At 43.8% G+C, this 10,298-nt stretch overlaps 1 long non-coding RNA gene across 1 annotated transcript; it reads left to right on the top strand.

Annotated features, from left to right (window-relative positions):
* Positions 1–232: 232 nt before the first annotated feature.
* On the top strand, positions 233–10,096 carry LOC118160911. Its single transcript, XR_004747746.1, has 3 exons — positions 233–663; positions 8,195–8,305; positions 9,771–10,096. It is a non-coding gene; the product is annotated as an uncharacterized LOC118160911 (long non-coding RNA).
* Positions 10,097–10,298: the final 202 nt, after the last annotated feature.

The raw sequence follows: 10,298 nt of genomic DNA, 5'->3' as shown, positions 1-10,298 counted from the left end.
GCTCGGCAGGGCTAGCCCTGGCATCAGCTCCACCGAGCTGACCCGGGATCACATTCCCACCCAGGGGATGGTACTTTTTCACCGGGTCAGCAGGACATGGAGGTGGCAGAAGCAGACTCTCCCTTGCGGCTGCAGCCCGTCATCAGTCCAGCCAAGCTGATGGCGGAGTTGCGTGCTGGGTTTACAGCTCGAGGACTAGGTTAAGTTGCTGTCAGGTCTTGGTTTGCTTTAACACCTGAGGCTGGCCAGGTAGTGGCCACAGATTTTGGCAGGAGCCTCTGCTAGGTGGACAAGACATTGTGGGAGAGAGGAGGGCAGGGGATGGCGGTAACATCTCCACCTGCTGCAAATTCATCTTCTCCCCGCTTTCTTTGGGAGGGCTATTTTTAACTGGATCATCCCAGAGACCCCAGATGTCAATGTGCAGCCTCACAGACTGTTGGGTCAGCATGCACAAGGTGGCCTGAGCAGCGAGGACGTGGGGACAGGCGTTGGAGGAGGACCAATCTCATCACAGGAGGCACAGCACCGTGAGGACCACCAAGAGCTCCTGGGGCGCTTGAAGCTTCCCCGTAGCATTTGGGTGTGCTGAGCTGTGTTAGCTGATTTCTTCAAGACTCAAGCTTGCTTTTGGGAAGGAGCTTTGCTTTTGCCTGGGCTCTGGTAAGTAGTGGGCAGTTGATAATGCACAAAAAATCCGAACGCTTTCCCCAGTAACAGAGAAAACGGCGCTCTGAGCAGAAGGACAGCCTGGCTGTATTTTCAGTACATATTTTTTAGCAGTGAGTGAAGAGGTGGCTGCTTTATAGGTGTGAAAACGAGAGGCAAAGGCCAACAAACTATTGCTTGCATTTCTGTATTTTGGAAAGCAGTAGACAAACCAGACGGTTTTTGAACGCAGGAAAAAAAAAAAAGGCCCTCAGAGCAGAAGTAGGTAGTGTCGTGACTTTTCAGTGTTATTCTCATGAGAGAACAGGGAGGATTAAAAAAAAAAGAAACCCTAAAACACCAGTGACATATTTGCTAAACTTGTGTGTGAAGCAGTAGGAACGACTAATTTCTCCATCCTTCCACAAGGACTTTCACGGACCGTTTTTGCAGGGCAGACTCATGGATAACTGCACTTCATCATGCTACCAGGGAGCTCATTCAGACTGAAAGTTGGACTATTGGTTTTTAATTTCAATGCAGTTTTTCATTTTGATAGCTCTTCCACCTGACGTGGAATTGCCATGGTGCAAATTGAATACAATAAAATTGCTAATCAGCCCATTAGAATATGCTGATGGTATAACAGCTATTAGTTGTTGAATAATGTCTTCCTCCAATGTATTTTGAATTAAGTCCGCAGGATAACAAAATGTGCACATGCATGTGTAGCCTTCTCTCGGAAACCCCTACTACTCCTTAACACAGTGGCAACCTATCAGTGGAAGAAAATGTGTCTTCAGGTAGTGAAATAAGCAATAAAGCACAGAGACAAGACAGGCTACACAAGCTATTTGCTCTGATTACATGTCTTTCATGGGAACACAGAACTTATTACAGGATCCAGTTTCTCATCATAGGGCATTTTTCTGACTTCCAGTGCTGCTTATCCCGGGAATACCTCTCACATTTTACCTCCCCAACAATTAAAATAAACCACTCTCCTGCAGCGACATCTTCTTACCCTATTTTCTCCTGCTCTCTTTCAAGCCCTTGCCTGACAGTTTTTTAAGTCCTCAATACTGCTATGCAGAGGCCACAAATCCTCACCACACCAAGAAGAAGAACCCCTAGCCTGTTTCTTTTAAACTCTCTTTAATTTCTCTAACCCAGTCTTCCCTTCTCCATTATTGCAAAGACTCAAAACACAAACTTCTTTTCTTGGCTGCCCCTTCTTGGGGAAAGCTAATTTCCTACGCTGGCACTTTCTCTCGTCTGCCTTCTCTGGTGCTAACTCCCACGGGGCTGGAGGCTGCCACACCAGGAAAGCCTTCGTCTGAAGATGAAAGTAGAAAGAAGGTAGCAGTGAATACAAAATGTTTCCTGATTGTTTATTGTGCTCTGTTAAAAGATCCTACTCATTAAAAACTAAAAATTGTTGAAGGGGAAAATTGTCCCTATCCACAAACACGGGTTCCCTGAAGAATCACCCTTTATAGTAATCTTCTAGCAGAAACATAGCAGTCCTATCATAAAGTCCTACAATTTCTGGAACTTCATTTTCTGGTAGGAATCTTGTGATTTAAAATGAGTCAGAATCCAGACTTATCCAGTAACGCATAATAAGAACACAGTATTACTGAAACTTTCTTATAAAATGATGCAGTCCACTATGAGAGTGACTGCAGTTAGAACGTTACCAACAATATGATTTTAATATATTGGAAATGATAATCCAGGGTTTGTAACCCTGGGCATTAAAACAGAAATAAATAAATAAATAAATAAAAGGCTCTGTGTGTATCTCTGCAACGTTATGCACCTTCAGGGAATAGGCTTTCAAGGCACCCAAATCTCATGCAAACTAACATCTGTGTCATTTATGTCATGGGACTGAGAGCAGCCTACCTGAAAGAAACATTAGGGCTCTCTATCATATGCTGGTAAGAAAAGGAACAATGCATTTGAAATGGGCAAAGATGATTCAGCTCAATCTGAGGAGAGTGGCTTTGTATTCCCAGTCAGTTTAACGACCCTTTCATCGTTCAAGGAAATTATAACTGTGATTCACTGGGACAAAGTTAGCAACTTCTCCTTTTATCTAAGTCCTATTACTGGTGCCCGTCACAGCCATTCAAGGACCTCCTGGGAACCAAAATGGACAATCGCATCCTCCTCCCTCTGCCAGCCATCATTAACAACGCTTAAATTAATAGTGAATTTTGGAGGGAGTAAATGTACACCAGCAGGAAGCCGTGGATGAAGAGACAGGACATACATTTCAGTTCAAAGTCCTGCCTGCAAGTGGAGGTCTGTGACATTTTCCAGTTCAAAATTAGACATTCACAAGTTCACTGCAGCGAGGTGCAGGTTATTGTTTTTGTCTATGGAATCAATATCTGGGAGGGAGGAGGTGGAAGGTGGCTTTTTGAAAAAGGGAGTGTTTTTCAAAATGGAAAGAAATCCATAACGTGTAATAAGTGTCCAAAGGTGGTTCCCTGCCTTTGCTCTTTTCTGTGTGATAGAGGCCTCGGGGCTCTGAAAGGAACTGGAGCACAGGATGACGTCTTTCACCGAACTTTGCATTACCATGGATAACATAGCATCCAAATTTTGCCAGATTATATGAACACAGGAGATGTGCAGAAGCAAAATATCTTGAGCTTAGTCTAGGTGAGGTCAAAGCAGGGCTGGTAAACTGGGGGAAAGCCCACCTTGTGGCCAGCTACAGCCCACCAAAGCCTTCAGTGCACTTTATAACTCCAGGAATCCCTAATCCTAGGGCAAATGCCAGGGTTATCCCTGCACCTCTTAGAAAGGATGTGCCTCCAGTCTGTGTTATGATGGTGGCACCATGCAGAACCCACCACTGCAATGAGACTGAAGGCAGCAGTAACAGTAGTTAATGCTTTATTGCACTTAAGAATGATCAAAGTTGCTATATTCATTCCTTTCTAAGTGACCGGACTGGTATAATGTACATCTTTGTAATCTGGAGGCTATATAACTGTAAAACAGGCTGCCTAGTTTCAAGATCATGAGCTGAGATAAAAGAAAGCATTAGACAATCTACTTCATCTTCTGTCCCTTGCAGAAGCTCTGCCTCTTAATTCCCACAAGTGCTTTGTTGTATATGTTTTAAGTGTCTGCAATGACAGACCTACTACTTTTCAGAGACCATCTTGAAACTTAGCATGACTCTCCAGTGAGATTTTTTTTGTTGTTGTGGCTAGTTCATCTTACATTTTGTCTCCTTACAGTTAACTCCAAAGTTCCTGTATCACCCTAAATATATATATATATTTAATTTGGCTCCTTTCACAGAAATCTATGAATTTTTACTACCTTCAGAAGCAGAAGAGACTGCCCTAAGCCAGCACGAGTCTAGGAAGACAGCGTAGGAATGTGTTACATGTAAGTGTCTCACTCCTTCTTGCCAAAATCCTGGAGAATTATGTCAGGTTCTCTTTTAAGTAAACTCCCAGTGAATGCCTTGATCATGTAAAACTGATTGCCAGGCTTGATACCACACTAGAGCATCTTGCCCCATGGCAGATTCACCTCTTTCCAGTGGTATTTACATACCCAAGAAGCTTGTCATTGGTTAATTTGTTACCTTCCTCATTGTCACTTCATTGAAATTTATGATTTTCCTTCGTCTCCTAAGTCACTTCGTCCAGCCCCAGCTGAACAGGGCTCCATTTGAGAGACCTTCAGCCAATATCACTGTAATTATAGCCTTCTTCTCCTCACCCTCCTTTTGCACATTTTGTCACAGACTAACAATGTTTACCCTTTCTTCAGCAGCTGAGCAAGCTGATGGGCTCAAAGTGTAAAAGCAGAGGGTCTTAGTTTAAGTCAGCTAATGGGGGTCTTGGAAGTAATAAGAAGGACGTAGTGGATGGCTTTGCCCCTTCTCCAAAGCAAAACCTCACTGGAAACCAGTTATTTTCATACTATCAAAGAAACGCAGTCAGTAACAGGCGAGAAATAATCCTCTTATATAACAGGTCAAATAATAATATGTCATCAAGGTGCTTTTAACTTCATTAAAATTTGTCCCTTGATAAGTGACATTTTAATTATGTGATCAGGTAATAAAATAATACATGCCTGAAAATTTACGTCCAACCCACACATTATTAATGGTCCTAAATTAACCCTGAGAGTGTAGAACTTAATCTTAGACAGCAAATAATCTACTGAACCTTTTTCACACACGTTTTGGAGTTTTGAAATGATTATTCATTTTGACAAAATAACTGACATAGGGACATTAGTCTAGCCCATAAAATAAACAATAAAGGTAACAAATGCTTTTTAATCTACACTGTAATGGTGCCATAATCTAACAAAATGTCAGGAATTTGAGGATTAGATTTCTATATTGCTTTAGCATGAGTATTCCCCCAGGGGGCTTTGTAGTTCATCTAAACCTACACCCGGGAGGTGGGTCTCAGAACGGTGCAGGAATCTCATGAACCAGGTAAGGCAGCCAGTCTCCTGAACTGAAGCACCTTTCCTTCAAGATCAGATGAATTTGTCAATATGATTCTCGATCATCATCCCAGCATAACTAAAGAGCTACTCCTCTCTTTTTGTAGTTGAAGAAGAAACTTTTTTTTTTTTTTTTTTTTTTTTACCGTACTCTTATGTTTCAGGTTTTATTTTATTTATTTATTTTTTATTTATTTATTTTTTACCACTGCCCAGATACACACGGATCGAGTGCAGTTCATGCCAAGCACACTGCCTGCCTTTGGCATTTGCCCTCTTTGCATTGGAGGTGAACCTTTAATACAGCAGCCTCCATGCCCTGCTGCTTCTAAAGATTAGCAATATCCAGCCAATAAATCTTCGCTGTTGGGAAAGATGCAGTAAAATCAGGGGAGCTGGTTCCTTAGGGGAAAGTTTGATGCAAAACAAAGAGGCTCATTTACCAATAAAGGTTAAACCACTGTTGTGGTGGCGGCTGAACAAGCTGTTAAAGTCCAGAGCCAATATGTATTAGCAGAGTTGGTTGGCTCTATGAGACAACAAAGCCATCCTGGAGTGTCTGAACAATTCACTCAGAGGGGAAACTATAGCTGTGGTAGTTTCTCTCCTCATCTTCCCTGCCTCATCCAGAGAAAGAGACATCCTTGCTGGGTGGAAAAATTCAAACAGACAGACAGGGAGGGCTTCTGCATGCTAGAGAGTATCCTGGAGCTAGCCCAGTGGGAGAAAAAGTACAAGATGTCCCTAGGGAGGTAGCAAGCACCACTCTAATCTTGGGTACACTTGGGTGAAAGATGGCATGGTCTGTGCTTCGGTATAAGCGTGCTCCGAATCTGTGAAAAAAAAAATTAAAAAAAAAAAAAATCAGGAGCATTTTTCAAGCTGTGCGAGAGAGATCGATTACATAGGTTTACGCATGTAAAGGCCGATATAAAGGCCAATATGATCTTAGTTGATTTGAATTTTTATTTACAACGACATTTAGAAATAAATTAAAAAAAAATAAATTTAAATTTAAAAAATGATTTAAAAATTAAAAAAAAAAGTATGCACAAAACTAGTATCTGTGAATTTTTAAGACTGCTTGTATTTAGAGCTATTTGTTGGAGCAAAATCCATTAAAAAACAGAATGAACTGTGCTAGTCAGAAAACTCAGAGCAAATCATAAACTCCAAAGGTGCAGCTCCAGAATTCAGCCGCTGTGATGTAAACAATATGAGTCTAATATAACATATAAACGTCTCCAAAGCATTTATCACTGTAGTATCTAGGCCATGTACATAGATTTCAGAATATAGTGGGATCTGTCCAGAAGGGATGATCAATTTCCCATTCATCTGCTGTGCTGCCCATTGGCTTTGCCATTACGTTTAAAATAATGAGAGTTACTCTCTGATCACGAGCATGTAATTCACAAATGGGCTGCCCTGATGTGATTTTGATGCAGGCATTCAGGTAAGATTTATTGGGTTTAGATTTGCTTTTTTTTGCAGCTCTCCAGACATTTCCCAAGAGTAGAGTCCCTGGCTACATTGATCCATTTACATCCTGCTGTTCCCAAAGAGCAAATTTGGGTATCAGCAATCCCAGGAGAAAAAGCTAAGTGGGAGGACAAAGGTAAACTGTTTCAAAGATATCCATGTGCATCTGCCACCTCTTTTATTCTGGAGATCTGTTTGGGAACTTGGATGTTTTGTGAGGAGACATAGACCAAGCAGGGATGGGGCAGGTCTGGCCTGGGGAGTCACTGTTTTGTGCCTTAAGGGAGTATAAAAATCCCCACACCACGCAGGAAGCAGAATCTCCTTTCTTCCATCCTTCCCATCCACTGGCATTTCCTCTGATGCTGGGTATAAGCAAATGCAATGTTCAAATGATGAAAAACATGGCAGTTTCCCCCAAATTATACTGGCAACCTGCAAAGGATTTGGGTAAATTTATGTATTAGAAAAACAGGAGCCCAAGAGTGATTCTTGCAGCAGTGTCTTTAAAAAAAAAAAAAAAAAAAAAAAAAAAAAGGCAGCAAGAAGGGGAATGGTTCTGAAGTGGAAAGCATATAATAAAAATTGTTATTTATTAATAGTGCTGCTGGAAACTCCCTGGAAACCGTATCTGCCAGCAGCGATATCTGCATGTCAATCTAACTCCCTCTTTTTATTCTACAGCAAAAAAGCTGCATTATTGTTCTTGCTGCTGTGATCCCCTTTCAGGCTGCTCTGATACATGCCTCTCCGGTTCCCTCCTTTTGGGATAAATCCCCTCCCATGCCATCTGTCTTACGCCCCGGCTTCTCCTCAGCCGTCCCCACTGCTTCCCACACACAGCCTGAGCCAGAGGCTCCTTAGCACCCTTCCCGAGCCCACAGCAATGAGCACTGTGCTGGTGGAGGTTCTGGAGGTCACTGGTGCTTCTGTCTGCCCTGAGGGCCTCAGTGGTGTCTCTGAGACAGTGAGACACTCTGATGGACCGTGGACATGTCACCCCTGTGATCTCAGATGTCACCAAACACAGTGTGGTTCCTCTTCCATGTGCAGGCCTTTCCAGGCCAGGCCAGGCGAGGTGATGACTGGACCTGGTGTTGACTTAACATTGTACCCCGGGTTTTTCCTCTGCTGCTTTTGAGTATTCTGCCCACCCAAGAGCTAAAGAAACCACCCTGATCCCAGATGACTGGCAGAAAAAAAGTGTTTAATTATGGGGAGTGGCTGCAGAGTGGTGGCATGTTCAGCAGGATTAAAGGAAACTGGTAGCCTCCAAAACCATCTGGATGCACATGCAGTTAAATCAAGAAAGGTTACGGGGTGACATCTTGACAAAACCCTTGGAGGAGGGCAGATAGAGGAGGATTTGACATATTTCCAACTGGCATCATCAGCCCAGTGGTGGGCCAACTTGGTGTCCAGCTTATTCCCTATGTTTGAAGTTTTTACTAGACGGCCTCTTCCAGGTGCTCTGATCCAGATACCATTTTTGGATGCATTTCCCCAAATCAGGTTGCATGCTCAGCTCTCCCCAGACACTAACTAGCAATCTGGTGTGCTCCTGCAGCCAAGGAGCAGCGCGGTGGAAGAGCAGCTTCCATCAGAGCCAGAGTGATGAGAGCTGGATGCTGCGGAAAAGGAGCAGGCCTCACGGAAAGCAGGCTCAAGGATCTGCAATGTACCAAAGCCAGCAGGCAGCTCCCACTTGCAAGTGAGGAATGAAAAGGAGTAGGAAGCACGGGCCTGGACAGTGTGATATGGCACCTGGGGTTGTTCAAGGAAAGGTTGGACGTGGTGCTCAGGGACATGGTTTAGTGGGTGACATTGGTGGCAGGGGGATTGTTGGACCAGGTGATCTTGGAGGTCTCTTCCAACATTAACGATTCAGTGATTTCCTTCCAGACCACAGCTCTTTGCAGGATCCTGCCTACCCCTGGGCTCTGTTTGGCAGGGCTTCGTGCTGGGAGCCAGCTAGAGCAACCTCCAGCACTGCGGATTGGCAGCACGCAGCCGGGCAGACGGCACAGTCACCGATTAATAGCAGACAGCAATATTTAAACTAATCATTACAGGGATCAGCATAAAACAAAACTCTTGTTAAAATTAACAACACAGTCACTGAAACTGATGCTGTTTCATGCTATTCATTAGCTAACAGCTGAATCTAGCCAACAGCCCTTGACTGGGTCTGGTGGTACTTTTAGTCCTGTGTCTTCTGGAGACAAGGCTGGTGTGATGTCAGATGCTGTGTGGACACATTAGCGTAACCAAATGGAGTCATGCTAAGAGGGAAGGACTCCAGCCTTGGGCCCACAAGGTGGGAAATGGCTCCGAGCTGCTCACTGCCATGACCAGGTGGGTACTGAGAGCAGCTGCAAGGCTCCGTGTAAGGACACAGGGAGAATTTACACCAAAAAGAACCTCTCCAGCACACTAAATTAATTGCTAAGTTGGACACATGTTCCTAATAGCTTTTGAACTATTCAACGGAGTATGGAAGGCTTTAAAGTTAATCAGCCTCTGAAATGTTCATGAAAAGGGGTAGATGGACAGAGCCCTTATTAATATCCCCACTGATGGAAAGGCTGCTCTATGAACTCACACTTCGAGGAACAGTGAATCCACAAAATAAAATCCTCAAAACAAAGCTGCCAAGTTACCTAACTAGCACAGCACAAGAAGTGTTTGACCTATAACAGAGGGGATTCCTGCCTCATATGAAGCTGTGATGCATCCTCCCCTAGCCCACTGTGAATGCACAATGAAACATTTTCTTGAAATGCTTTTCTTCTTAACCTTGCATTCACAATGGTCTAGAAGTGCATGCACCATCATTTACTGTGTCTCTTAGGGGGGGAAAAATATTAAACTGTGATTTTCAAGAGACTTAATTGGTACAAGAGCAGATGCTAAACTCACAAGAAAAATTACTGCCATAAGATTTTATTTTTTTAATCTTTGTATGTGTCTGTCTATCTATATCCTTCATGTGAGCTTCCACTCTCCTTCCTCTACCCCCAAAGGCCCCCTTGAACTCTCTGCTTTTTAGTACTAACCAGCACTTTTGCTGGGTGTCTTCAGACTGAGTGCTCTCCCTGCTGACCCCCAGACACCTAATTGCTCCACTCCTTAATGTTCCCAAGGTCACAGCATGTGCCACGTCCCCCCTGACCTCTGAGGCACTTTCAATACCTCGTGAGCTGAAGTCAGCAGCCATCTCAGCCTAAAACATTACCATCAGCTCTGTTGCAGTAGCATCAGAAAGACCCAAAGAGGATCAAGGCCCCATTGTGCTCAGATCTGCATAAATACCCAGTGAGAGACAGCTCCTGCCCTCATGAGGTTACAGAATGAAAGGGAAGGCAGCCAGAGTGAAGGCAAGTGGGAGACATGGAAGTGGTGTTGCTAGTCACATAGCATGTTCATCTCTTGTTCTCCCTTTCCCCCAAAAATTAAAGTAAAATAAGTTGTTGGCCTGTTTTTCAGAGTTGTAATTTACTGTTTGCAAAAGTGATCATCTGTTTCCATCCACCTTGGTTCTGTGCCAGCGCTGCTCCGGGCTGCATTTCCTGAGGAAGCCCCGTGGCTCTGCAGGAACGGCGCAGCACAGGAGCACCAGGAGATGGAAGAAAACCCTTGGTCACCCTCCTGCCCCTGTCAGAGGTGGCTGC

This window comes from Oxyura jamaicensis, chromosome 1, assembly GCF_011077185.1.
Source record: "Oxyura jamaicensis isolate SHBP4307 breed ruddy duck chromosome 1, BPBGC_Ojam_1.0, whole genome shotgun sequence".
Classification (NCBI taxonomy): Eukaryota; Metazoa; Chordata; class Aves; order Anseriformes; family Anatidae; genus Oxyura; species Oxyura jamaicensis.
The sequence above is the reverse complement of the archived record's forward strand: the minus strand, read 5'-3'. Positions and strand labels throughout refer to the sequence as shown.